At 45.6% G+C, this 27,743-nt stretch overlaps 1 protein-coding gene across 2 annotated transcripts in view; it reads right to left on the reverse strand.

Moving 5' to 3' along the window:
• The window catches only part of LOC144931508 (receptor-type tyrosine-protein phosphatase alpha-like), a 103,163-nt gene extending 75,879 nt beyond the window's left edge, over nt 1-27,284 (reverse strand). Inside the window, exon 1 of one of the 2 annotated variants that reach the window (XM_078855441.1) lies at nt 27,003-27,284. The gene's annotated coding sequence lies outside the window, so the exon portion shown is untranslated. The remainder of the gene's footprint in view (nt 1-27,002) is intronic. The other variant, XM_078855440.1, reaches the window with a different exon arrangement.
• Nucleotides 27,285-27,743: the final 459 nt, after the last annotated feature.

The raw sequence follows: 27,743 nt of genomic DNA on the forward strand, positions 1-27,743 counted from the left end.
GTCTTTTGACGACACACACGACCGCGCGTGCATTTTACACGCATGTTACGCGTGTTTTACGCGCATGTAATTTACACGCATGTGTTTTACGCGCATGTAATTTACACGCATGTGTTTTACGCGCATGTGTTTTACACGCATGTATTTTACACGCATGTGTTTTACGCGCATGTATTTTACACGCATGTGTTTTACACGCATGTAATTTACATGCATGTGTTTTACGCGCATGTAATTTACACGCATGTGTTTTACACGCATGTAATTTACACGCATGTGTTTTACGAGCATGTAATTTACACGCATGTGTTTTACACGTATGTAATTTACACGCATGTGTTTTACGCACATGTAATTTACACGCATGTGTTTTACACGCATGTAATTTACACGCATGTATTTTACACGCATGTAATTTACACGCATGTGTTTTACGCGCATGTATTTTACACGCATGTGATTTACACGCATGTATTTTACACGCATGTAATTTACACGCATGTAATTTACACGCATGTGTTTTACACGCATGTAATTTACACGCATGTGTTTTACGCGCATGTATTTTACACGCATGTAATTTACACGCATGTGTTTTACGCGCATGTATTTTACACGCATATGTTTTACGCGCATGTATTTTACACGCATGTATTTTACACGCATGTAATTTACACGCATGTGTTTTACACGCATGTAATTTACACGCATGTATTTTACACGCATGTAATTTACACGCATGTGTTTTACGCGCATGTATTTTACACGTATGTAATTTACACGCATGTGTTTTACACGCATGTAATTTACACGCATGTATTTTACACGCATGTAATTTACACGCATGTGTTTTACACGTATGTAATTTACACGCATGTGTTTTACGCGCATGTAATTTACGCGCATGTGTTTTACACGCATGTAATTTACAGGCATGTAATTTACAGGCATGTATTCTACACGGGCGCGTGCACATGAGAATACGAATGAAAGCCAACGGTGAAAATGGAAAAAAAAGCATATATGTGCGCTGTTCATTCAGGTAAATTACAGTTGTTGATTTTGTTTCAGAGCGACGCACTGAAAATGAATAAATCATGAGGGTTACTCACAGGAAGCCACAATGAATCCATCTAACATGATAACACAACCACCCGCAGTCCCGGATAAATAATGCAAATGGAACGGCTGAGCCACAATGGCTTCTTTTTTAAACGCCATTTGTCCAGCAGAGCTCATTTGAGTCAAATGCTCGATCACCTCGAGTGAATTTCACTTAATGAATATTTACCCATGGAAATTAATTTGATTCTATAAGAGCGTTGGCTTTGGGGGGTTGGAAATATATTGCACATCACGTTGGGTCATTTGTTTTGCAGTTCCCCGTGTTTGTGAGAGGCAAGACGCTGGCTTGGCATGCACAATGTCGGGGTCGTTCGGTTTTGTTCGCCTACGATCTGTCCATTGCCCTGAAAAGTCTCAATATACTTTTTTGTTCAAGAGCGTCATTCCACAAAGGACTGTTTTATTGGGGAAAACCCGCGTGTACATTGCGAGGGGATAACATTTAAAAGATCTGCACAGATAGATCAAATCCACATTTTGATACAATCTAGTTCATAATCTGCAAACTGTACTGCCATCTTAAGGACACTTCTCAACCACACAGGTGGTCTCCCATCTAATTACAAACCAGGCTCATCCCTCCTTGTTGAGCTGATGAAATTCGGCACATTCGCGGTTATCTGGTCATAATTGAAGTGCTCGTCATCAGACATGCTTCATCCACTGCTGCATGAGGGCCTCCCCCACGGAGGCTCCTGCCATCACGGCTCCAGCGATGACACAATCCATCGTCGCTGCTACGCATCAGCTGATCCCATTCCTCCATCTCCACGTTGTCTCGGGGCGAGCAGTCTCCTGAGCTGCCATGGCATTGCCATTGTCGGCCACCAACCCTTCTCGTGGTGCGCCCACGTACTTCCCTTCACAGTCAATGTGATGCCTGTGACTTGAACGTATTTCTCCATCATCTCATTGTAATTCCCAGCAGCATGCTTCTATCCACGCCGCTGTGTGTGGGTGTGTGTGCCGTGCCGGCCTTCAAAGGTGCTCGTGAACATGCACTTGCCCCAACAGTCTATTCAAGGCTATACGGGGGAACTTTGTTGTTGTGCCTTTTTTGTGGGGAGCGGTGGTACAGAGGCCAGTGTGCTGCGCTGATTTGAGTACAATGGAATCAGTTGCAATCGTGTGTTTTAAGACAGAGTTGTGTGTGCACGTGTGTGTGTGTGTGCACGTGCGTGTGTGTGCACGTGTGTGTGTGTACGTGTGTGTGTGCACGTGTGTGTGCACGTGTGTGTGTGTGTGCACGTGTGTGTGTGTGTGTGCACGTGTGTGTGTGCACGTGTGCGTGTGTGCACGTGTGTGTGTGCACGTGTGTGTGTGTGCACGTGTGTGTGTGTGCACGTGTGTGTGTGCACGTGTGTGTGTGTGTGCACGTGTGTGTGTGCACGTGTGTGTGTGTGTGCACGTGCGTATGTGCACGTGTGTGTGTGCACGTGTGTGTGTGTGTGTGCACGTGTGTGTGTGTGTGTGCACGTGCGTGTGTGCACGTGTGTGTGTGTGCACGTGCGTGTGTGTGTGCACGTGTGTGTGTGTGCACGTGCGTGTGTGTACGTGTGTGGGATGAGCGAAAGTGCAGCAGTTAGCGAAGCTACGCTACGAACCCAGCGACACGAGGTTAATTCCCAAGCACGGGCAACACCAGTGACGATTATTATCTGAACCGGTTTCGGGCCTCCCATAGGTTGACTCAGTCTCAGATGAGTACCTGGTGCGATGTGTAAACATCGCGATTGGGGAGACAAAGGCGGTCGGGCATGGTGCTGGCTACCCACCCACTCATGTGCCGTGTCGGCAATCATAGGTGCTCGTTAGAAACACTTGCCCCAACAGTCTGTTCAAGGGAATACGGGGGGGGGGGGGTCTTTGTGCTCTTTAAACTTTGTTTCAATCAGTTTGCTGATGATGAGAGCCGTGGAATCAACTGCAGGAAAAGATTGAGGAATTTAACAAAACTAAAGGCTGCAAAGTTAAGGCTGAAAATAAATATGAGCGAACCAAGTCGCGCAAAGCATGTTCGCAAAAACAAAAGGAAGTCATCGTTGGAGGCGACACAACTGAAAAACACAACAACAACACATAATGTATGTAGACCTCGCGCGGGGGGGGGGGGTATTGAAAGTGTATCTGGGTCAACATAATAATAAAATTAAGAGGTGAACGACAGCCGAATAGGAAGTGATTTTGTAAACCTGTGTTTGTAAATCTGTTTGTTGTTGTTGTAAACCTCTTTCGACCACGGATAGCAGCACACAAATGTGGATAACGCAGCAGAAGAGCGTTTTGAATCGGCGCACGCTCTCTGCCGGGACACGTGGACCACAATCTGCCATCGCTGACCTCCAGCTAACATCTTCAGAGCCCGGGGTTTACTAAACTGTGCCTAATGACAAGCCGGGCACGTGGCAGGCAATTACGCCACCGCGCCCTGGCGCCGAAGCTGTGTTTGGGAACGCCACGCGCGCGCGCGGCCACATTTCCTCCGGCCCAAAACGGCGCTTCCTAGACCGAGATTGGCGCTGCCACCGACCGTGTAATTGGGTTTGTTAGAAGTAGCCGATTGCATTCATTCGCCTCGATTTAGTTTAGCTCTTCATTCCGGGCTCATTAAAAAAAAAAATTCCCTATTAATATTTAATCGAATGCGTAAGCGTTGTGCAGCGGCGGCTTCTTGCTAATTATCATACTTGCTGAGTGTGGCAGCCTGGACTCGCGTTATCGCTTAAATAAAGGGGGTGGCGTTTTAATTACATCGCTTGCTGTTGCTTCGTAGTATCGATGTGCTAAAGCAGTGCTCGAGCAAGTCAACTACCGTTTGCACTTCGACTGTTACGGACCTTTCATGTGCAGTGATGATAGAAAAAAAATACAGAAAATATGGCTCAATTTCAGCAGCAGCTATGAGCCGTCCATAAATGACGTCACGCACCTGGGGGGGGGGAGGTCAGACATTTGTGACGATGTGTGACGAGGGAGGGGGGTTTGAGAAATGTGACGTCACATGAAAATGCGCAACTTTAAATAAATATAGACAACGCGTTCTACTTAATTAAATAGACTTTTTAATAAATGTTTTCTCCTACAACATCACAGTACAGCGCCACATTAAATACGCACTACAATGACAATAGTTTCAAGCGATTTGAAGCATGTTTTTTTTTGGGGGGGGGGCAGAGCTTTGTGACGTCATATTTGAGGGGGGGGGGTTTGACTTTTTGTGACGCCGTGTGACGAGGGGGGGGGGGTAAAAAAATCGTACAAAATCGCGTGACGTCATTTATGGACGGCCCCCTAGTGAACAAGACGCGACTGCCGAGAAGGGGCACGAACCACCCACTGATAGCCCGCGGACTGCCGCCGGTGGATTTCTCAAGGATGCAAACGCTTTAAACACATTCCTGCGGAGGGAGCTGGTAAGAACGTTGGGTTGCTCGGTCAATGGCCAGGGTCAACGGCGGCGTGGTGTATTCCGCAAATATGGCCGACTGTGAGGGCGGGCACAAGCCGGCGTGAGTAGGTTAAACGTTGAGTTTTATAAGGGCACCACGGGGTGACCAGCCCCTCCCCACCCAGCTCCACCTCTCCCACCCCTCACCCAGCCCCTCCCCACCCAGCCTCACCCTCCCCACCCAGCCCCTCCCCACCCTCCCCTCCCCACCCAGCCCCTCCCCACCCTCCCCTCCCCACCCAGCCCCTCCTTGCATGACGGACGGACGGACACAATAATCCCCTGTGGGCTGGTGTAACCAGGAGGTTCCTACCAGTATAATTGTGGACCTATTTATTGGGTCCTAAACTGTGAGTTATTTGGATGGCGACCCTTCAGTGCCTCCAACATGCTTAAAAAAAAAAACACAACGTATCCGTTCCAAAAGCTCAACTGTGCAGCTTTTGCATTGTGTGGCCCATTATCATCAATGCCTGCATCTTGGCACCCAATTTGATTGCCATTCATCGGGGACCACGGGGCAAAACAAAAGAGATATATTTACATCCAGCCGAAATCCCCTTCTTTCTGAACACAAAGAGAAGAGGCAGCTGGGTGCCGCTCGAGTTAAAATTTCAGTCTGAATGATGAGTCACAGTCTCCTTGGTGGCGTGCTCGAGCCCATGGGGTGGATGAGATGAACGCACCCACCCCGCTCCCACCCCCCCCACACAAAGCATTGTCTGCAAGGCCTAGAAGTGTTCTCATGCTCACTACACATTTGATCGCCATCAGATGAATGCATTCTCACACGCACATATATATACAAAGACCCCCCCCGTATAGCCTGTAACAGACTGTTGTGGCAAGTGCGGTTAACGAGCACCTACGAAGGCCGGCACCACGCCCGGGCGCCTTTGTCTCCCTCGTGGTGATGCTTACACACCGCACAAGGTGCTCATTTGAGGCTGAGTCGACCTAGAGGGAGGCCCAGGACCGGTTGACATAATCGTTTACTGGTGTTGGCCGTGAGCGGGAATCGAACTCGGGTTCGCCGGGTTCGTAGCGCAGCTTCGCTAACCGCTGCACTACCGCCCAAATGAGAACCTGGTGCGTTGTGAAAACATCTCCACTGGGGAAACAAAGACGGCCACCCACCCACTCGTGTGCCGTGCCGGCCGTCATAGGTGCTCGCTCACAGCAATCGCCCCGACAGTCTGTTCAGGGTATACGGGGGATCTTTGTCTTTGTACCGCTCACCCCAAAAATACACACACGCAACTCTGTCTTAAAACACACACCATTGCAACCGATGCCATTGTACTCGAGCCCAGAGGAGTGGAATGTGGACGACGAACGGGGAGCAGAAATACATTTTTGTCATTTCGGAAGGGGACGGCTCGCCTTTTTTAAGAACCCGTACGTCGACGGGTCAAAGGTTGCCAGACACAACAGGGCTCCCGTGTACCATGCTAGTCTGAGAAAATCCAGTGGGGAATTGTGGGGGAAGTGGGAAATATGCAAACACGGCCCTGCTCTCGAACGAGTGTACAATCACATTAGGGCTATAATGATACCATTACTATATCTGCGAGGAGGCAAGTTGGCTCAAGGGGATCATATTGTGTGTGTGTAAGAGCATGCCATGTCCATATCAGTGGGAAGTGGTTGTGTAGTGGTTAGCGCGCGGCGCGACGAACCTGGCGACCCGAGTTCGATTCCTGCTCACGGCCAACACCAGTGGCGATTATCTGAACGGGTCCTGGGCCTCCCCTAGGTCGACTCAGCCTCAAATGAGGCTAGGAAGACAAAGGCGGCCGTGCGTGGTGTTGGCCACCCACCCCCTTATGTGCCATACCAGCCTTCATAGATGCTCACTAATAGCACTTGTCCCCCCATCTGTTCAGGCTGTATGGAGGATCTTTGTCTTTGATATGTCCAAAATGCAGAATACCTGGGTTAAATCCAGGAAATGATCTTTATTGTCGTCAGGCATGGTCACTCCACTGCTGGATGAAGGTCTCCCCAAGCTAACGACACGACCACTCTCGATCCTGTGGTATGGCAAGCCACCTAGCCCCTGCACACATGCAATATGCCCTCGTTACGTTATGCAGATGCTTGTGAATAGCACATTTCATGGATAATATTCGGCGATGAAAAACTATCTTCGTAATGAATTACCCTAAATAAATACGTAAATAAGAGATACTATCCATGACCATTAACATAACACAAAAATCATGGTTTTAATAAACATGAAGTAAAAAAATATATATATTTGAAAGTATTAAATAATAGTTTATAAATGAACCTAACCTGAAATCATGATGCAGTAGCACCATCATGTAACATCATCATCACTTTATCACGTCACTTTTTTTCCCACTCTCTCTCTCTCCATGCAGTGGTCGTGCAGGGTTCCAGATGCGATCCGCAGATAGCCAAAATCGCGGATTGCAAGTTCGTGAATAACGAGAGAATATCATACTACAGTTTGTCGCTCCATCTCCTCAGTGGGCATCATCTTGAACGACGAGTTCCAATTCTTGGCTGCCACTCCGTTGTTGTTCTTGATTCCAAGCGACTTGTCCTGTCTAAGCCCACTCAATGTTATTACGTTTTAATGATGTCATTAGCTTGCGTGATTTATGTAATCATTGTGTTCCTCTTTGTGTCCCCATGCTTCCTTGTCCACTTTTCAATTTGCGTCCCATATTTGTCATTCATGACCGTGTTATTGAACCATGTCATAGCAGGTAGTACACACTAACTAAAGTCCATGCTGATATTAAAATTCAACTAGATTAACAGGTGTGGTGAGTTGATGTTCTTAACCTGGTCACGAATTACCCTCCATAATTTGGCCTTTTTTATTCAAATAAGCACAGACATATTATATGAAAAAGATAGAGTGAATGAATCTAACTGAAGCGACACTTAACGCGTTACTAAATAAATAACGCTGCTTCAGGACGGGACTAATCTCGTGGGCTGGAGACAATGGCGCAGCAGTGTGGTTGGCAGAGCCCCTTGGTGCAAGGCATAGAAACGTGGGTCCCAGAGGTCGCAAACGGGTTTTGATTCCTTACCCGTACCCGTACCCGGCCGCACCAGGGTCGCAAACGGGTACCCGTACCCGGCCGTACCCGTACTCGGCCGGGTACGGGTAGGGTACGGGTATCGGGTACCTGATTGCGACCTCTGAGATGAAGCCATGTTGCAGGCGCGGGTGGGTTGATTCTAGGAACTTGAATTGTGAGAAGAGACAAGACGTTGGGAACTGAGTGACAAACGGTTACTCACCAGTGATTCACGGTCTACCCGTACCCGGCCGCACCAGGGTCGCAAACGGGTAGCCGGGTATCGGGTAGGGTACGGGTATCGGGTACCCGGTTGCGACCTCTGGTGGGTCCTCATCCAACTGCCCTCCTTCTCGGTAGCCCCACGCCTGGGCACGTCTGGCCCATGGGTCCCTGTGCAGTTGCACCGCCTGCACACTGGGAAAACTAAGCCCACTGGGGCTGATGTTTCAGGCAATTACCCTGCGTCATCGTAACAGAAAAAACAACCCGTTGGCTTCATCCACGCCCTGCCCGGCTATAACGCCGTTCGTGTGACGAGTTATTTTTCGAGGTGCGTCTGCGCTACCTTCGCCAACACAGCGCCTTCATTCCCTGGACTGATCGAGTTCGCGAAAGGATGTTTCTACGTATGTATGTTGAACTTATTTCGCACCGTACGGGGGCCAGCCGTGCTGTCGTCTGTTCGTCACGTGACAACACCAATACCAGAACTGGTGGTATAATATTAAAAAAAGTGATTGGCAAACAAACATAATAAGTTTATAATAAAAAATGCAAAAGGACAAGAAATGAGATGAAGAAATGCAGAGATGTAAGAACTGGGTTAAATATGAATGTGGAATCTGCAGGGCTTTCATTGGTGTTCGGGATCAATCAGATACAGCCTTAATTGGATCGTCTGAACACAGGAAATATAGCGCGGAAACACGACATGAATATTTAAAACGGGCGCAGCTTCGCACAAAGCGAGGCTTGTGTCAGGGTTCGACCATGTAATTTTTATGTCTTAACCCATGGGCGAAATAGAGAGAAGAAATTCACAAATATATTTATCATGCAGGTTTTTGAGGTCACCTTTGTGATGTTTTCGTGCGGCGTTTTAATTTTCGCAACTTTTTCCAATTCGCCCCTGCTTTCCAACTAGCCGTGTTTATTTCTCATATCAGTTAAAATTATATATTCCAACCGCCACCCTCCGCATTGCAAGCGGAAGAGAGAGGACTGTCGCGGGCTGGTTGTCGGGTACGAGATGTGCATTAGGGTCATTTGGTCTCTGCTTGTTGGTGGTTTACCCTGAATAGGCAACAAAGTCCACAGCGGAGCCACCTCTTGGCTTCCCTGTCACCAGCAGACGAGCCCACTCTTGTCATTACACCTGGCTCTATATACGCCCAATCGTGGGCTTGTCGGGGATCAGACAGCTTTCTCCATCATGTCCTTGAACAGTCGACGTACGTGAACGAGTCTGCCCTTTGCATCGACCTCGTGATAAGGAAGCGTTTATGGCATGGTTGCGAACGAGGGAACAATGAAGAGACACGCTATGGACCCAGTAAGCGTGCAACATTGGGTCAACCTTGGCATGTCGCTGGGACCATTTGGACCAACGTTCCATGTTCACCACGGAGAGTTTTGTACGGTTCAAGACTGTTGATTTATTCACTTGTAATGTGAATATAACGTTAAAGTGAAATATTTATGTCAATATCTATAAAACATCGCGTTATATGTTTTCTAGTTGATGCAGTGATTCCCATGTTTGTTGAAGAGGCAAAGGCGAATCTAAAAAAGAATCCCAAGAGGGCCTGGCGGGTATGAAATTTCAAGCTTTTGAAATAGGGCTCTACATTAATAATAATAAACCACTCAATGCATGTTCCCCGGTAAACATAAAAATAAAAAATATACATTTTTTCGGAGACTCAAGAGGGGGACTCGATCCAAGGGAGGGGGGCTTTGGGACCCACCACTTTGGGGAGGTGGGAACGGTGGTGGTGGTGGTGGTGAACAGCAGAGCGGCGGTTAGCGCTCTACGCACCGAACCCGGCTCTCAAATTCAATTCCTGCTCACGGCCAACACCGGTGACGATGATCTGAACTGGTCCTGGGCCTCCCCTAGGTCAACTCAGCCTCAAATGAGTACCTGGTGTTGTATGTATACATTGCCACTGGGGAGACAAAGGCGGCCGGGCGTGGTGCTGGACACCCACCCCCTCATGTGCCGTGCCGACCTTCATAGGTGCTCGTTAACAGCACTTGCCCCAACGGTCTTCTCAGGCTACACGGGTGATCTTTGGTTGGGGGGCGGAAGGATGAAGTGGGAGCAGCTGCTACAGTGTGGCTTTCTGTACCGACCCTAAGCCGAGCTGTTTTGTGACACAGCGGAGGAATTATGTTCTGTTCAACATGCGGTCCAACAGGAAGCAGATGGGACAGCTGGCCGACCAAATGGCTCAGCACTGAAGGAAAAGCTCACCCACGTGCCCTTCCTCCATTTGGTTCCCTTTCGCAAGAAAAACGGTCACTTACGCCCGGCGTCCCGTTTCGTGTGAAAAGATGACGCACGCGTTCAGAGAACTCATCGTCGACCACTTATCGATCGCGCCCAAGCGGAGTTGTCTACGGCCCGCAGTGCTTCCCTTCGACACGAGAAAGGCCGAGTTGTTGAACGTTTTTTTCGCTGCTTCTAAATGCGCGGCTGAATTTGTTCCGTTTATTTTATGCCGTCCGCAGCGCGTAATCAAACCTCTGTTTCACGTGCTGACTTAACAAGTATTGGACGCGGTCATGAATTGAACGCCACGAGGAAGGTAAAGGTGCAGCCCTGCAATTACCTGGGCTCATGGCATTGCCGGCAGAAGCGCATACGCGAGAGAAATACGTTCATAGAGAGACCCCCTAAAGGGTGTTTGGCCTACTCTTTCATGCTGATAGGCAATACAATCCCCCTTTATTGTGCGTGATACTGCCATAAACAAATATGTTAAATATCCCATTGAATTAGTAATGAAAATTAAGCGATCAAATGTAATATAAAAAATAATTGTCTAAACCTTATTGTACTATTACTATTTTACTTCCAAGAAATTGTGCTAATAAAAAATATATTTTTAATAAATATGCATCGCGAAAATGTAAATGTCAGCTTAGCTGCCTTTTTAATATTCGTGAATTAATGTATTCGCATCAGCCGGTCCTACCATCACGCACAGGTCAAGAGATGGTGAAGGCCGTCTCCATTTTGGGGCCATGCTCTTAGACACGTGACAGTGGCACGTGGCATAGAGAACAGAGCATTCATTACACAATTCACACGAAACCCCATCGCGCCAGCACGACTCATCAATGACGATTTCCGTTGTGCGATTGCGCACACGTGTTCCTGCGCGTGCCGTTCCTGGAGGCAGGTGAAGGATGCTGCTGGAAAGTTGGAGGTGATCGCCCTCCAGCAGCAAACGAAACGACGCTCGCAACAACGGACGCAGCGGCCGGGCATCTAAAACGCAGCAATCTGGCGCGTTGGGGAGCACAGGTGGTGTGGTGGTGCCAGTTATCTCGGTTGGTCAACCCATGGCACTTGGATCTGTCCCGTGACCTGCCAACGAGCCTTCGAAACTTCAGGTGGCTTCCAAGTGCACCTAGTCTGGCACAAATGCTGTGGCTACCCGTCACTGTCACATCGTGGCGAACGGCGGCTGTTGTTGTTGTCGTGTTTGTCCCCTCAGTGGAATCCACAATTAATGCTCCGGCCTTAATTGGGCTTCAGCACAAATTGATGAGTGTGGAAAAAAGCGAAATATCGATCGATGTTTGGAATTTTTCACGAGACAGTTGTACTTTATTTCCTCATGCCAAATAAAAAAAATGTCAATAATGTGACCATTATAGTAAATTGTTAAGACATTGCATAAGTTTATAATAAAACGTGCAAAATGACAATAAACGAGATGAGGGGAAAAAATATGGGTGAAATATGAACGTTAAATCTGTAGGGCTTTCATTGGTGTTCGGGATAAATCACATAGAGCCTTACTTGGATGTAAAAGATCAATAAACTGGAGATTATGATGCTGTATGTACGTGAGTTACCATAATACTCAGGTGTTTCAACGATCACCACTTGAAGTGGCATGTTGATTTTCTCGAAAATGAATCTACCGCAATTATGCATGTTGAACTTTCACACCGTATGTAGCCAAACGTGCTAATAGGAGGTGTGTGAAATGTATTTAATGCTTTCATTTTACATACTTCCTTTTTTTTACAGTAAATAACTAACGGAAGCACAGCTGACGACACGGGGGGTACAATGTGGGACTTAACGGCGTCCATGCTTAAACCACAGTGGAAACACGCGCTCGCTATATTAAGCTGATGCGGTTTTTTGTAGGTCTGAAAGAAAAAAAAACAGCATGCCAGCAATATATCGCGTTAACCAGCCAGTCATTATCATTATCCGCACCTCCAATTAGATGGTTGGCTACGTACGGTCTGAAGGAAGTTGATCAATCCACTGGTAGGTGAAGGCCTCAAGCTGTAGTCATCTCTTACAACCGTGGTGATGTAACAATCCATCCAGCACTTGCGCACGAGACAATTTCATCGTTCCATCTCCCCAGTGGACGTCCTATCAGATGCATTCCATTCTCTGGCTGCCACTCCGTCCTTATTCTCTAACTGCCAAACCCACCTTTATTCACAGTCAAAATTACATCTCTTAAATCTGCACACTTCCTCCAATCCACGTGTCTTTCATCCCGTCCCTCAAGTGTAGTTCCAAGCGTGCATCCCCGAACGCATGTCCACGCTTCACACCGTGGGTTCCGCGTTAAATTTAAATGAACCGCATGCGCAGGAGAAGTTGTACATGTGTCGACCACTCACGGCTGGAAAAAGGAGGTCCCCTGGGACAACAGAAGGCTGGTGGGGGGAGGGGAGACACTTCCTTCCTGATCCACTCCCCACGTGGTTTTACTTCAAGCTTGCATGCAGGTAAGGCAGAAGGAATGCCGTCATGTGACCCAAACGCACAATGCATGACGGAGCCCAAAGGCCAGACGAAGTGGCCGGGCTATTATGATTTTCTTGGAAATACTGCAGTCTGAGTCAAGATTTCTTTTTATTGCGGGGAGGGGAGGAAATGGGTTCCCTTCCTTGTGACCCAATACTGGAATGGGCTGCTACAAATTGTGGTGATTAATAATGACGCTGGATAAATGTCGATCGTATAACTCAGCTTTACACACACACACAAGAGTTGCGTGTGTGTCTAAAACCAGCGGGTGATAATCCGAACAAAAACACTTGGGTGAGAAATATCTGAAGCAGTCCTACCTCCCCCCTCCAATCCCAATTCACCAACCAACATCGGTCGAACACGGTGTAGTATGGTCAACAAACAACTCCCCCCACGACTGACACAGCCACGCATGGGGAAGGCCTCATCCAGCAGTGAATTGACAAAGAGTGGCCTGTTTATTCTTTATAATCCAATTTGCTAAGGGGTCAATCATCTCCTCCACTCCTCTGCATCAAATAGACGGATAGCATCTCAAACTCTGGGGCCTGATGCATTAAACTCTCTTCGTGTGCCACCCAATAAACCCATTAGTGCCACGGGCAGCTGCTCATAAGGACACTGGGCTTACCAAAGCAGATATAACGTTAATTTTCAGTCCACTGGACACTATTTGTTTGCAAAAAAAAGGGATTTATTTTTCTATATAACTACACATTGCTCAACGCATCTTGGCAAACTTTGTGCAAAAAATAGAATTTAAAAAATACCGAGTGATTCTGAGTATTTCAAACGTGCTGCTATTTTTATTACAAGTTTACATTACGAGCATTGATTAATCGATTAATGAATTCTTAAGCTCATGAGGCAAGCGTTAAATAACACGTATGTAGAAGAATACAAATGTTTTAAATTCGTACATATTGTACGTAATGGGTTTGGAAGTGACCGCTACATTCCCCACAATGTAAAAAGGAGAATACATTGTTGCATCTAATCACGATCTCAAATTGTGACAATTAATCAAATTGCCAGCAGGGTAAAGCAATATACCTCAAATTATTACAAACTGAGACGCACATATTTTTACAAACAAAAAGCCCCGCGTGGCATTTTGAATAGGGACTATAGGTTTAAGATATTTTTACACGCCAGGACATTCATATATTTTTTTACATTTCAAACAAAAAACACCAACATGAATGTAAGCCCATTGTTTCTGTACGAAGCCTTGAATGGATGCTGTATGACTCCAATTCGCATTGTATCGTCCTAGTTAGGGTGAACAAAGGGTGGGGGCAAAGGCACAGCCCTGCAATTGCTCGCTCACACCACCGCTTGCGCAAGAGCCTCGACTAGAGGAGCCTCTAGAGCAGTGGCTCTTAACCTTTTTGGAGGTACCGAACCCCACCAGTTTCATATGCGCATTCACCGAACCCTTATTAATTGGAAAAATAAAATATGATTTTTTCAAATTCAAAACGTAGGTATATGTTTTACTGGTGCACAATCATATGAGTCGGGTGTGTGTCTCAACCTCCGCCGAACCCCTGAGACTGACTCACCGAACCCCTGGGGTTCGATCGAACCCAGGTTAAGAACCACTGCTCTAGAGGGTACTTGGCCTACTCTGCCACACCGGCCAAACGTGTCGGAAGAGACGCGAGTACCCACCGCTTTTGACACCGCCACGTGGTGCCCGCCACCCGTCGATCGGTTCAACGCGAAGACGAATATTGCGTTGTCTTCCAGCGGTTTTTCTTTTTCAATTGATCACCGACCATGGAAGTGGGTGGGGGTGGCTATGATCATTTTTTTCCAACTGTCGGGTCGGTTGAAAGGAAGCTTCGAAAGGAACTCTCGGGACACGTGTCCTCCGGACAAAAACAACGCTGCCGTTATTTCCGCTTCGCGGCACGGCCACAATGGGAGCACGGACCTTATCTCTTGTGTCTCTTTCCCTCCCCTCGCGCCTTCTTTTCCAGAAGTATTTCACTTTTGAAAGCCCTGCGCGCCCGAGCACACTATAAGGCAGCATCTGCCACAGCCTTTCAGTGGCATGACCGCATGTCTGAGCACACACAGGCTGGCATTGTTCAAACTTTGGGCACATTGTGATGGATTAAGGCAAGGCGGCTCTGGCAGACTGCTGGAGGGCTTGGCCCTGATTCACATCTGTCTCCTTGGAACTCGCTTGTTGGAAATTTGTTCTTTACAGATTTAAAAGAGGATGCAGAAAGAATACGATGTACTCGCTTGTAAAAGACTCGATAATTTACCATTGGGAGTATATATTTTAGTGTTGAGCAACATTTGTCATTTTTGTATCAACATTACTTACTTGATACAGCTATCGTGCTGTGACGGTTCCACCTGAAGACGGAAGCTTGTGTTGCCTCCGAAACGTCGTGAGAATTGTATTTTATTATGTTAAATTTTTATTATTTCATTATTTCCCTTCTACGTGACTTTACCGAAAGAACCAAGAAGATGAATCCCTGCAGTCACGAAAGCTTTAAATCGAAAAATTGTTGCCATTTGTTCGATAATGATGAAAAGTATTTACCCAGCCTCACCGTGTCTCGAGGCTCTTCTTCAAAATGGTTCTCATGTGGGATGTTTGACCAAGTACCAAAGCTCAGCAAAGATAGATTCAAGAATCCACTGTTGTACTGCCACCTTCCGGCTACCCTGAAGCCCCATGCCTACAGCACCTGGCAAGCCCTGACGGTCACCCATGTACATATTGAGCAGGCTCAAGTCTGCTTGGCTGCAGAAATCTGGTGAGATTGGAGGCATCTAAAGTGACGACTGTGTGTGATGAGCGTGCCATCCGCATATTTGTGACTCTTTGAAAACATAAACGTGAGTTTTGTTGTGCTAACATCATTGTCTATGAAACAAAATAAGAAGCAAAGAAAACCTAATTTTCTCTCCAATACTAATATATGGAATAAAATAATTAAGTGGAGGTACAAATATCCAATTGTAGAATAAATACAACTACTGTGCAATTCGTCTATTGTCAATAACATTTCCGCAAATTCTGCACGCTTTTAATGCAATATAACGGTATTTAATTTAGTCTCAACAAGCCAGCGACATTATTAGTGTGTGTACAAGAGACTGTATTAGCCAAGCGTGCCCCAGGCAGTATAAAGTACCTAGCAAGCTCAAGTGCACAAAAAAAACACCTTGTACCAACCAATATTTACCAAATTACTCATATAGGATGCGCACACGACAAAGTAGAACATGCGCGCGATGATGCGAGCAGTGTTTATAAGTGAATGATAACGATAATATAATCATCAGGCAGTGTGTTTTAACAACAACAATTCAGAATAACATTGCTGGTAAAAGATCCTGCCCACACCTTGCCAGTCATTGGGTTGTATGGCCATATTCTTAGGTTTTTTCGGTAAAGTCACATACCATATTAATAAAAAGTGTGCCGTACTTGGCCCTTCCCCCCTCTTCAACCATTATATATACGGAGTGGTAGCTCTTGTAATCTCTCATTTACTTGATACAGCTGTCGTGGCTGTGACGGTTCCACCTGAAGACGGAAGCTTGTGTTGCCTCCGAAACGTCGTGATTTTTTATTTTTATTTTATTTTACTTTTATTAATTTTAATTTTAATTTTTTACCTATTTGACTTTACCGGAAAAAAACCTAAGAATATGAATCCTTGCAGTCACGAAAGCTTAAAATCTAGAATTGTATGGCCATACTTCACCACGCTGGTTGGGGCAGGTTCGTGAAGCAGAGGAGCCCTGGACTGGTTCAGACATTACTGGCCAATCGATGTTAGCCGTGACCAGGAGTTGAACTCAGGTGGTTCGGTTTGTGGGCAGGATACTGCCCACTATGCCACCACTTCCTGCTTCATAGGTAACCCATATTAACTTTGAGATGTTAATTATATACTTATATACCTTTGCCTACCATAAACATATTTTTTTAAATCATGGAAAAAATTCCAGGAATTCTCAATCTACCGATCGATGGTCAAATGCCTCTCGATGCCATGGGGTTTTTTAATCATGCAACACCAGGCTGGTCAGTGTTGGTTGATGAAGGACCGGTTCTGTTAGTGGTTGGCGCACTGCGCGATGAACTGGGCAACCAGAGCTGGATTACCGCCCATGGCACACACACACACCTGCCATATCAAGCAATAATGTCTTCATTTGCGCCAGGCTGTCAAATCAGATGCCCTATCTGCACTATTGGTGCCAAGAAAATGTCGCCAGTGATGTTTATTTATATTTAAGTACACTATGTATTGCTGTACCATACCATCCCGACATGATGTTCCACGTTTCTCAACCATGCTTGATGAGAGGAGGTGCGGTAATTAAATTACCAGCACTGCGATAGTAAATGTTTAACTGCTCCCTATTGGCAGAACCCAGTATTTGTAATGACTTGAAGTTATTTCGTGTTTTTCCCGTTGAGCAATGGTAAAGAGGTTATCGTGCCGCAATAGGGACCTGGCAACCCGAGTTCGAATCCTGACATTGGTGGCACTGCGATATCAGAAACGGCCTTGCCATTCCCCCTGGCACTTACCAGCGTGGTGAAGTATGGTCAAAACACCCCACGTGACGGACATGGCTTGAAGAGGCCTTTATCCATATATGGAATGAGCATGAATTTTGTAACTATTACTTTTTTATATTTTTCGTTTTAAGCATGCAGCTGTGTTCCTTCTCATGAAAAAGTTTACTTTGAGTAAAAGCTTAAATGCAGGAAATTGACAACTCTGTAGCCTTTGGCTTAAAACGACAAGTAAAAGGGCATGCGATTGCTGCGTTGCGATGTAACTGCGCCTTCGATGGCTCCTACATTGCCAGATTACTATTCTCGACACGAGATAATGAACAACAGCGGCTGTGAAAGTGCACGTATGATTTGATGGCTTGGCCATGACACGCCTAAATATCTCAAGGGCACACCGACGGTTTGATACATTGGCGGTGAGTCGCTCTTGGCATTTATGCTGAATAAAGAAGTGTTTTCAAAATGGTGTCAAGAAAAGGGCATTCGAATGTGTTTGCAAACAAGACACGCAAGCTCTATAATTACCGCCTCTAGCTCTGGACAGTGGAGCAGCTGGCATTTCGAGCCACGGTTGCAAACCTTCTCGCTTGCAATCGCAAACAAATGCCCCCCTTAAAAAATGGCATGGTTTTTTCCCCTTCATCTGTCGTGCGACACGCGTTTAGCATATTAAATTACGTTTGACCTCTGCTGCCACGCAAGGGCCCGTCAAGACACAAAAATAGGTCTCGCGAGGTGGTGGGAACAAAAAGAATGCAGCTTTGCGGAATTTCCTTTTTTGTCCCCGCTCTTTTTTTCAGTCCAGTGTCTGCAAAAATGAAAAACACAAACATGGCCACGTATACCAAACCTCGGCTCTGCCGTAGATTACCATGGGCGAGATATCTGATTGAACCTGAACTCGATCCAAATTAACATCGCGGACTCCTAAGCAACACCACGCGCGCTGCGGCTAATCCGCGATCCGTTACAAAAGGCGGTCGGCTCTTAACGGCGGGAGAGCTGCGAGCGCGACGTTCTAATCGTGCACTTTATCTCAATGAAACCAAACTCCTTCACGGCTGGCGAGCCGTCATTTCCCGGGAGGTGACGTCACTGGTCCCCTTCCCTCAAGCACACAGTCATTTGTATTCTAAGGCCGCTTCAGTGGGGGTAATCTCAGAAAGCCAACATCCTGCCATTGCTCTTTCCTCCCACCCCCCCATCCCTCCCGTGTCTCGCATGTGGCCGACGCAAAACGTGGTGAACCTTTGCCTGCCCCGGATTAAAAGTATTTGAAATGGTGGCTCGAAAATAAAATGAATAGAACAACGTCGACAATGTCACGAATTGGGATAGCCTGAAGCTGTTAATTTTACAATGTCATTGCTTAATGAAATAAAGTCGTGGGATTACACAATCTGTTGGGCTTGTTTCGAGGAAATGGCGTACAATGCAGAAATGAACAAATGGCTGCGAGAATGCGTCGAGGCATTGTGAATGATCGGCGGTCGCAGGAATTTAAAATCAATCACGATGGCTAATTTTGGGTTTTGTAAAATATGTCCTCACTGCTGTCAAACGCGCTGCCGCAAATAAACACGATGGTTAAGTCCACTAGGGTTTTCGACGTCTATTCAAAAGCTCCCGGTTTTTTTCAAGTCTCCAAAGATGAAAACAAAAACACACAATTGCAAATTTCAAACGTCCCTTAAATGTCTGGAATAGCCACACTGCCGCATAGAGATAAGCACAATTTAAACCGTCGCGTGTGACAAAATTGAGATAAAAAAAAAAGGCAACGTTATTCACCACGTGACATTCAATCAAAATCCCATTTCCAGGTGTGACATCGTATTACAAAAAAAAATAATGCTAAAATAATAATAACCGCTGCGTTTACATTCATCTTTGCAATTGAAACCAAAAATAAATGTCCCTCGCCTCTCACTTGCTCTTGTTTCACGTCTGGTATAACGTAGTACAAGGAGCTTGTTCATGAAGACGCTAACAAGCCAGATTCTGCTGCGGCAAAAATTGCCCGGAATATTGCCAATATTCTATTTCCACACGACAAATCAAATAAAAAACAATTACCGCATCCGAATAACACAACAAAATACGCCGTGCGATGATATGAACACCTTGTAATTCACCACGATTGTCGGATGTTAACCTACATTATTATTGTTTTAATGCTGCTGACGTATATATAAATTGGAATATACTGACTCATTCATGAATGTGGGCAGGTTCTTAAATATGTAAGCATCAGCACGGTGGGTGATAAATGGTTGGTAATAATCGGGTAGTCGGCAGAAGAAGCAATGTTTCCTATTGATTTATTGCAAAGAACCCGTGATAAAAAGGTATTTTGTTGGTCATACCATGGTGTCTATGAGAGCATGTCTTCCAATTCATCAGTCCACAATTAACATCTACGCATGCTCATGGTACATCACAAGCACCCATGCTATGAAATTTCCATCACGTTCAGTTTATGTCGTTCACTCAATGTGTTGATATTAAAGAACAAAAATAATTAATATGGAGCCTTTTGTGAATTCACTGCTGATATGGATGGGTCATGGAGGTTGTGTGGCCATATTTCACTGTGCTGGTCAGTGTGGTCTGATGAAGCCGAAGGGGGGAGCGGTAGAAGGACTTGTTCAGATATCACTCATAGCGCTAAACACTGTGCCCCCCCCCCCGTTCCCTCTATACGTATATAGCACGATCAAAATCCAGTTTCAAAATGTGTGTGGAGAAAAAATAAATGTACGTACAAAAGTGCAATATTAGCAGCATGCAAAGCACTGATGACAAGGTGTGATCATTTCCTATCATGTGACTGCTAGGGTTACACTGAACATGCAAGCACAACAGGGTGTCTGAGCAGGTGATCGGCTGTGAGCGCGCTGCATGCACGCACAACAACGGCGATAAAACACGCGCGGAGAATCAACCAAACACAGCGGCGTGGACGGCATCGGTCCCGTTTTGGGATTGGAACGCATTCTGTCTCTGCGCGTGTTGATTTAATAGTCGTAGAACAACAACCACAAACAACAACCACTGTCGTTGTTTTTATTTGGTTTAAATCGCAACCGAATGATTTGACAAAATATTGCCCATGTCCGTTTGATTAATTGAAACATATTATTGTTGTTAATCGTCAAACAAAAAAAAATAAGGAATAAAGACATGCATATATTTTGCGTAAAAATGCTGCAGCATCTCACAGTGCCTTACATCTCCGTCTCAATTATTCAAATGCTCATGTGTAGTTTTTTTTTGCCTAGGGGTCCCACTGACAAGCTGTCCCTATGCAGCACAAGGTGACTTAGTTCCCGTCTACAAGCGAGCGTCTTTCCATTAGTGAGGGTGGGGAGGCGGGCGACGTCGCTATTCACCTGAGGTTTTTGTCTGAATTTCCATTATATCTCTATAAAATGCTCAACGCACATCTGGTGCTCGAATGAGCTTTTCGAGAATGTTACTCGGCGGGAGTATGTGGTTTAATTGGCCATTATTATTTAAATTATTTGGCTGCTATATATTCCCACGTGATAAACCACTTCATTGAGCTATCATCTGTGGCCAGGCCGAGTCTGAAAAAATAAGCTATTAGTTTAGAGGGCTTTATCTGGTAAAATTAAAAGAGCTTAGTTTTTTGGTGATTTTCTCACCTTTTAAATTTTTTTCATTGCGATTTGTTGCACCGTTCTGACCCGCCCTGACTGGACATCTGTGAAAGAGCTTCCTAGCTCATCGGATTCCTCCAGCATAAGTACATATTCTGATGAGTCTCATCTTCACATTTGTTCTCAGTGGGGTAACACTCTGACACTGTTCAGATGAAACTCCTGCGCACACAAGGGGGCACTATGCTGTGGTCATGGATCAACTTCGAGCATTGATCTTGACTACCGTGGGTTACATCACCTTGCGACCCTCGGATATGGACAAGGCGTGCAGTTTACAGCCCCCTTTAAGGTGGTCGATTACATTTAAACGAGCAGCCATAAAGACAACAATGACACAACTGGTAGTGTTGAAGAGTTGAATGAAACCAGCTTTACACAAAAAAAACATGCCATTGGATTCCACTTTAAAAAGAGATCAAATTTTACTTGGGAAATAATTAAACGGTACAAATCGGAATACAGACATTTTCAAATGATCATACATTTAATGTGTCCGATGCGCTATTGTTTACAAAACTTACGCCCTTGAGCTCTGCTCAATGCACAACATTAATTTTATGGAATAAGCAATTCCCTTGGAGTGTGACACAAAATGAGACGGGCGCGGATAATCTATTCCAACGTTGCGCACACAAAGCAAGGGCAACAGACTAACGCATAGATCAATGAGTTTATTCCGTGAACCTTGTTGCCTATCGCCTCGAGTGATGCATCTGCTAGAACACTCTCTTCACGCCCCCCCCCCTACCCCCCTATAATCCCACATACTGTAATTGGGGACGCGCGTAATGATGAGTGCTACGCTTGTAACGGCGCAGTGATTCGTCAATAATGTCATGTCGATTCTTAAGTTTGTGATGCATGCATCAATCTGTAGAATCGATGATTATTTTTGTACTTATGCAATATGCAAATAATGTGGTACTGTTACGTTTAGGTGATAAATTACATTCAAGCCATTCTCAATCTACCAATGCATGAATGCCCTTCCACTCCATGTTGATCATGGAGGCTAGCGACCATATTTTACCACCCTGAGTGTGGGTTGGTGAAGGTGTCAACTCGTTATTTGTACCCAGTGCAGGGGTACAATGCAGGAACATGGGACCGGTTTTGATATCAGTCACCACTGATGTTCAACATGGCCAGGAATCGAACTCGGGTTGCCTGCTTCATAGCACAGCACGCTAACAACTCCATCATAAATCCAGCCTACATTTCGGTTCATGTAGTAAAGAACTGAAGAGATGGTAAAAAAGTAAAACGATAATCAACTCATGAATAAAATTGCTACGCAGAATTGTGACAATTCATCCTGTGTGTGTGTTGGGGAGCAGTCGTGTAGTGGTAAGCGCGCTGCTGTGCTACGAACCTGATGACATGAGTTCGATTCCCACAATAAGGGGTACTGTATCTTTGTCTTTGGGAGGTGGGGTAGTAGTGGCGAGTCGTTAAATGCCGAGTGAATACTTCTTCGCAGACCCAACACCACTGATGTATTATTCAATATCTGTGAAGTGCTAACTGCACCTTCAGAACGTATGTACATTGTTCATTGATTTCAAAGAAGGTAATGGTCTGCCCAGGACTGTTGTACGTAGGCGATTGTCGAACCGATATGGTAATTGCTATTTAACGGCAATGCGAACTGGGGCAGTTAACCGACGAAGCCCCCCTCCGATGCCTTCGGGTGACACAATAACAACGATACAAAAGTCCCCATTATCTGAACATAGTTGTCAACTGGTTTTGGCGTAATGAAAGGGCAGGAGGATATTTCTGAAGGTGAAAATGAAAACGTGTACTGCATATATATTTAAACCCATCGCCACTCTGGATGTCTTGATAACGGGAATGGATAGAAAAAAGCCAAGGAAAAGCACTCAATATTATCGCGTTACCGTGTGTTGTACGAATGAAACATTAATATTTAACAAATGTCAATGAGACTTGCAGGGCATTTTACCACGGTCGCGGCTATTTATGCACGGTGCTGTTGCTCACAAACATTGATTTAAAAGTGGTTTCATTTTACATTTGCATATCCAATAGTACACAGTAGGCACATTTAGTGAACGCGACTCAAATTCGAGAAATCATATTTTTCACGTGTTTACATGTCAGGCAAAAAGTCATGACATTTTAAATGGCAACGCTCGTTACATTACGGAACAACTGGTTACTTTAATCCAGCGCAAGCAGGCAAACTTGCAGGTGCATCATTTCTTCCATTGAGCCCTAGGTGGGTACACTTTCCGGTGGCACGCGTTGGTCGTAGCATCGACTTATTAGAGTGACTGAAAGGCAAAACTGGTGGCATGCTCACACGCGACGCGAGTGGCGCTGGGAACCTGTGAATGACACTGGAGTGAACATCCAAAGCAAAATGTGTTGAAGTGTGATGAGCGCAACGCCCGCACATTTCATGCATTTCAAATTTGTTTGGCTGATCTTTTACGAGTCAAGACCTCCTGCCTTTGCTCACCCTAAATACAATCATTCCACCTGCTAGCTCAACGCACATGTTATTATTATTATTTTATCATTATTATGTAAAGTACGTTTTTCATGTTTGCCCAGGCCTCTTTTCGCTATCTGCAATGTTTGTGTGGCATGGGTCACTGCTACGCAAAGGGAAAATGTAAACCACGTCCGGTGAAGGCCACCAATCCCAGTAAATGTGAAGCTATCAAGGACATGAAAGGAAGGGAGGTCCCTGCATTCATTTGTTCTTTGATGTTGACGAACATACTGAGCACGTGTCACGAAATAAAGGTCGTCTCTTAACGGTATTTAGTGCCCCAATGCTACGGAAGTATTGACACATTTCACAGCCAAATGGTAGGCATTCGGAAGGTTTAATTTCACACTTCATATTTTCTGGAACATTGCTAGGCTGGCACGGCGTTGGCATTAACAGCATAAGGCACTACCACGAGAGTGCAAGGCGCACCTCTCCTTGTTACATTAGTAGTAAACTAATTGGCGCATTGTTTACGTGACAAACTTTACTGGCTGTGTCGGGTGGTGGAGGGTTACGACACATTTATTCTTACGCGATCTAAACCAAAAACCTTTATTATGAATACATTTTTGTACCGTGTATTTAAGTACTGCACCATCATTAAAGACATCTGGTTACCGTAAGCACTCTCAACGGATGTTTTTTTGCACATCACCGCACATACCATCACAGTACCTTGAGGACAAAATAAGGCAAGGTGGATGTGGTGGGTTTGTTCCACGTGAAATTAAGAGAGTATGCATGGGAGAGACGTGGCGTTGTGTTAGCATCCTGTTCTGCTATTACCTCGGTGACTCAGGGTTAACCGGCTTTCTAGGCAAGTGACACTATCTGGAACTACCCCGTGTGTCCCCTAGGTATATTCAGCATAATTGAGTGCTTGCTGCAGCAATACTGTATGTGAATAATAAATATCAGAACTGGGAATGCGAAGGCTGCCAGGCACAGAGCTGGCCAATTTACACCAGTTCATTCATGTCTTGCGCCGACCTTAAAGTGTGCTTGATAACAGCACTCACCCCAACAGTGTATGCAGGATAACACAATTATTCAAATTAGCAATGTGTTCTTGCACAGTACTGTATATGTATACACACACAACAAGTATAAAGCAACAATGACAGGAATGAGAAAATATTGAACATAAAACAACGAAAACATAATGTATTATCGGGATAATTTATATTCAGTTGTTTGCAGAGTATCATGAGAAACAGCCATTGGTCAAACTGCTCCTGGATAAAGGCCTTCCCAAGTCGCTACTTCTAGTGGGTCTGTGATTATAATAATTATCTACCGAGCACGCGCGCCGATTTCATCGCTCCATATCGTCGGTGCAAGATGTCCCACTCGTAATTCAAGTCAAATAGCTTGACGATGAAAATAGCTTGGGTGTTGAAGGTGGCATAGTTTTTATTATTATTAATTACATCCAAAGGCATTATCGGTTCGGTGTCAATCTCATTTTCAACATTTCACTACTGTGAAACACGATTAACAATTTCCCACACTGTAATTCTATGCATTGCCAGTTTTAGCTACACCATAACCGATCTGTAATTTTTTTTAACAAATCTATAATTACCACAGGGCAATCGTTGTGAGCAAAGAAAATGGAAATACAGAAAAGGTTGCACTTTAATGTGAATGTTAACAGCAAGACTTGTCTATCACCCATATACCAGTGGTGGTACATGGGTATTCCTTACATTTGTGAATATGCCAGTAGTGCTTAATTTCAGCAAGAAAATTCCAATCATGTTTTCCCAGGAATTAGTTTGGCACCCCAGATCATTTTTTTCGTAACTTTTATCAAGCTGGTCATAGGGTTATACCAATATAGAGAACAATAATATAAGCGTATTATGGATAGGCACACCTTGTACTCTAGTGGTAGTGCCTTGTGCCGATAATCCCGAATCAAAGTCAGCCTAGCAGCGTCCAGGAAAATACCTCGTGAGACATCAATCCCTGCCGAGAGTTAGGCTAAGAGTTAGGGTAAGGGCTTTATATTGGCCAAAGTTTGGAAAAAAAACATGTGTCATCTAGACCTTGTATATAACGAGGCATTTTGTAACTTGCTCACGTAAATAACGTTTTTTTTTTAAACAAAGCACCGAATCTTCTTGGTTCTTTCGGTAAAGTCACGTAGAATGGAAATAATAAAATAATAAAAATTAAACAGAATAAAATAATTCTCACGACGTTTCGGTCACAACGCAAGCAGCCGTCCTCAGGTGGAGAACAGGTCTGTCGAGAAGACAGAGTCTGAATGACACACCCCAGGCTTTGAGCGTCTATTTAAGCTGGGATGAAAAAGCACGAATCTCAATCTACATATGGATGAAGGCCTCCCCATGCCAAGTCAATACTTCACGCTGGCGAATGCGAGTTTGTAACGGGAGGAGAGGGCAGGCGCGGTTCTGATGTGGCGCCTGCCACTGATGTTAGTCGTGGCCGGGAATCGAACTCGATTCCCCCAGGTTCACAGTGTGGCGGTGCACTAGCCAACCGTGTCGGTGCTCCGACGCGCAATCTAAAAAAAAACGTGCAACTGCTGTCGGGATTTACTTAACAAAAATAAAAAAAAACTCTGAAATGGATTTAATTGGAACGTGACAGTTCGCGCATGAAAATGATTCCATTGTTATGAAATTTCGCAAACCCTCGAATGTCATGTTGACAAACATGACGGCGGGTATAATATACTGCACAACAGTTACTAACCAAGTTTACGATCTCGAATTAAGTTGTCCCAGTCGTGGTGGCGATGGTGGTGCCGCCGTTATTGAGATGCGGTGAATTCACACGCTGAGCATGCTCGAATGTCATGATCGGCTGGCCGAATGTGATGACACACGATCCGACAATGAATTGCGGTACATATTTAACTGCGCGCATACATATACCACCTCTATTCACAGAGAGAGAGAGAGCAGTCGCATTACGCATTTTTTGACATACCCTCAACTTAAATCAGAAATCCAATGCGATAATGAGAAAATCTAATTGTAATTTTGACACGTTCATTGTGTATCCTATTAGAAGATACACACGCGGTTGAACCGTCATCACCGCTACCACCACAATGCACGCACTAACGCGCCGACGAACACAACGCGTTCTATCTCGACCGCAGTCATCGTCGTCATCATCAACCGTGGGCAATCCACTGGTGGATGAAGGCCCTTCCCCAAGCCGCTTCCGCCCCCACATTTCACGACCCTACCATGTAATAAAGACAAAGACCTCCCACCACCCCCTACCCCCGTGTAGCCTTCGCAGACTGTTGGGGCAAGTGCTGTTAGCGAGCACCTTTGAAGGCCGGCACATCATCATAACAATCCACCCAAGCACCCGCACATGAAACTGATTTCAACGCTCCATCTTCCCAGTGAACGCACACCGAGGGGCACGTTGTCCACACAGTAGATTCCACCACCACCACCGCCACCACTACACATTCGCGGCACAAACGAGATACTTGCTCCGACCTATTGTGGTGGCACCTTTGAGCACAAAAAAATGGGATTCGACCGAAGCGCAACAACACATGCACGCGCGTCTTACCGTCAGTCAGCAGGCGCTGCTAATACAGCTCGCGGTCGCTGTGCACGTCAGCGGAGGCGCGTCTGCAAGCGACCCATGCCGTCTCCTCCTCCTCCTGCTCCTCTTCCTCCGCTGCTGCTGCTGCTGTGCCGATGCTGCTGCTGTGCGCGTGCATCACAGGGGCGCGCTTCTGCTGTCCGAGACGGTGATGTCATTCCGGATGTGCAAGGGAGCGCGCGCGCGCGTGTGCGCACTCGTACACTCGTGCGCACACGCGCATGATAAACATCCACAAAGGCAATGATCCCCCCCTCCCCCCCCGTATTGCCTTAACAGGGACAAGCCATGTAAGCGAGTAGAAGCCCCATGGATGCTTTGCACGGCACACGACGCGGTTGGGTCGGCCAGCAATCGCTCCCGGCCGCCTTTGTCTCCCTAGTGGCGATGTTTACGCATAGCAGCAGATGAGGCTGAGTTGATAACACGATGTAACACAATTTTGTTCCTGGGTAGTTAGTGTTATTTCGTAATTGCTTATGCCTAAAAAGTATAGAAAATCGCTATTATTCCCCACAAACTTTGCTTTTGTGACCAGGACAGTGATATTTTGAAATTTACCTATTTACAATGAGAAAACTGGCGAATTTGTGTCTTTTCGTTCACATAAAGTCAGAAAAAAAGACATGAATCAAAATTAACATGTATTTATACTCAAGTAATACAAAAATTACTACAAAATATTTAGAAATGTTCTGGAAAATA

Source organism: Lampetra fluviatilis, chromosome 4, assembly GCF_964198595.1.
Source record: "Lampetra fluviatilis chromosome 4, kcLamFluv1.1, whole genome shotgun sequence".
Classification (NCBI taxonomy): domain Eukaryota; kingdom Metazoa; phylum Chordata; class Hyperoartia; order Petromyzontiformes; family Petromyzontidae; genus Lampetra; species Lampetra fluviatilis.